Source organism: Ceratina calcarata, unplaced genomic scaffold (genome assembly GCF_001652005.2).
Source record: "Ceratina calcarata isolate Rehan_Ccalc_2016 unplaced genomic scaffold, ASM165200v1 scaffold98.2, whole genome shotgun sequence".
NCBI lineage: Eukaryota > Metazoa > Arthropoda > Insecta > Hymenoptera > Apidae > Ceratina > Ceratina calcarata.
The window spans coordinates 142,926-144,777 of record NW_017181217.1 but is presented as its reverse complement, the minus strand read 5'-3'; positions in this window follow the sequence as shown (position 1 = coordinate 144,777).

Genomic DNA, 1,852 nt, shown 5'->3' with positions numbered 1-1,852 from the left:
CTCCAACGGTTTGGAAGTTATTGACGAAAAGCGAAAATTTCGCAAAATCTGAAGGGGTTCCCTTTGGAAAAATCTCGGAAAAATTGAAAATTTTTTTTTTGTTGTTTATTATTAGCATTGTTCTTCCGACGTCTGATTTCTTTTTAAAAAATGCGTTTCTAAAGTGCATAAACCTTTAGGATTGACTGTATAGCCAATACATCCTTAAACCACGTTTCAGCTCGCGTGAATCAACAGTCTGACACGGCCTCTTCTCTTGACAATATATACCTCTCGAGTAAATTGCAAGGAACTTATTCTAATAGTTTCGCTGTGACATTCGGCTGTCTCACAATTGCTTTTCTAACGCGTAACGTAGGGATCGAAATACGAGTAACTAGGTTGTAAACGCATGGGTGATGGGACGCAGAAGCATGGGTAAATTGGAGATCGCCATCGTAGGACCGAGGATCGTATTTTACTTAATTATCCGAACACCTTTTTAAACGGACCACCGTGACGTCTGCCGACCATAGAGGAGGGTTGAAAAGGAATATTAAGGAACTTACCAGTGTGACATTTTTGGGAATTTTTTTTAAGAAAAGTATTCTATGCAATTTTTTTAAACTTTATGGATGTATTTATTTATAAATGAACTGTGTAAATTAATGTTTTCGTACAGAAATAAATAAAGGCGAGCAAGTTATGTTAAAAAAAGTGCCTCAACTGCTGACATACCCTTTGAAGGGATAAATTTTCGAAAAATGTAAGAAATTCGATTGTTTTAAAGTTTCACTGGTAATGCCCCTTAAGTGAAATCAAATTTAACTATTAACGATGTATATCCTTGCGACGCGGTAGTATTCATCGATGCTCATCAAAAACGTAGTGATTGAAAAGCGGAAGATATCAAAAAGGAATTTTGTAAAAAACCTTACGAATTAAACTGAAAGGAAGAAGAATCTGTGAGATCGTTTCCCAGATTCGTCTCTAATCTGCATTCAATGAATCCTCAGTTGCGTTGTACAAGAAATCGATTAACTTTTGTACAACATAAATACATAAACTGAAGTCTATTATATTAAAATGCTATCTATTATATTTTCATACATGACGTTTAATAAAAATATGTTAATTTAATTTTCTAAAACATTTTCTCTAAGCACAGAGACTTCTTATTAGACTGCGGATATTTATGCACATAATAAATAGATTAGAAAAATATATAAACACTGCAAATGTTTTCGAAAATGTAAAAAACTTCGTTAAATTAATGATTAAAATTGAAATTAGATTTCGTTTTTTCTGTCAGCTTTATAAAAATTACGCTCGCATGAATTTCCACGGTCTGATTAAATTATTATTACAAATTGTAAAGATTTCGAAGGCATGTATAAAAGTAAATAATGTATAAACGAGCTCGTGATGAAATTCGACGAGATTTCGAGGAGAAGCAAGTAGTGTTCGCGAATCGGCCGAAAATACGTGTCATAATCGTTATCCAACGATTTACACGTAATTTAATGTACATAAACGACGAAACGTATAGATACGTAGGTGTATAAATATGCTGTACGAATAAATTAAGGGCGGACGTCTGCGGTGATTAAAACTAGGAGACTCGCATTATGCATGTACTCACGTAACTTCTATCTGTGCACTTAACGCCTGTGCGTCACGGCTTTGGCAACAATAAATCTTAAACTAACGATAAGTAGTCGTGTAAGAAGAATCTAATTCATATCGATACTATCTCTCTACTTGAAACGAGAGATTGTTAAGTTGTATTAATAATAAATCGTTTGACATAGAATTTTTCGTATAAAGATTTGTGTTTTTCTATTCATCTCTCTCTCTCTCTCTCTCTCTCTCT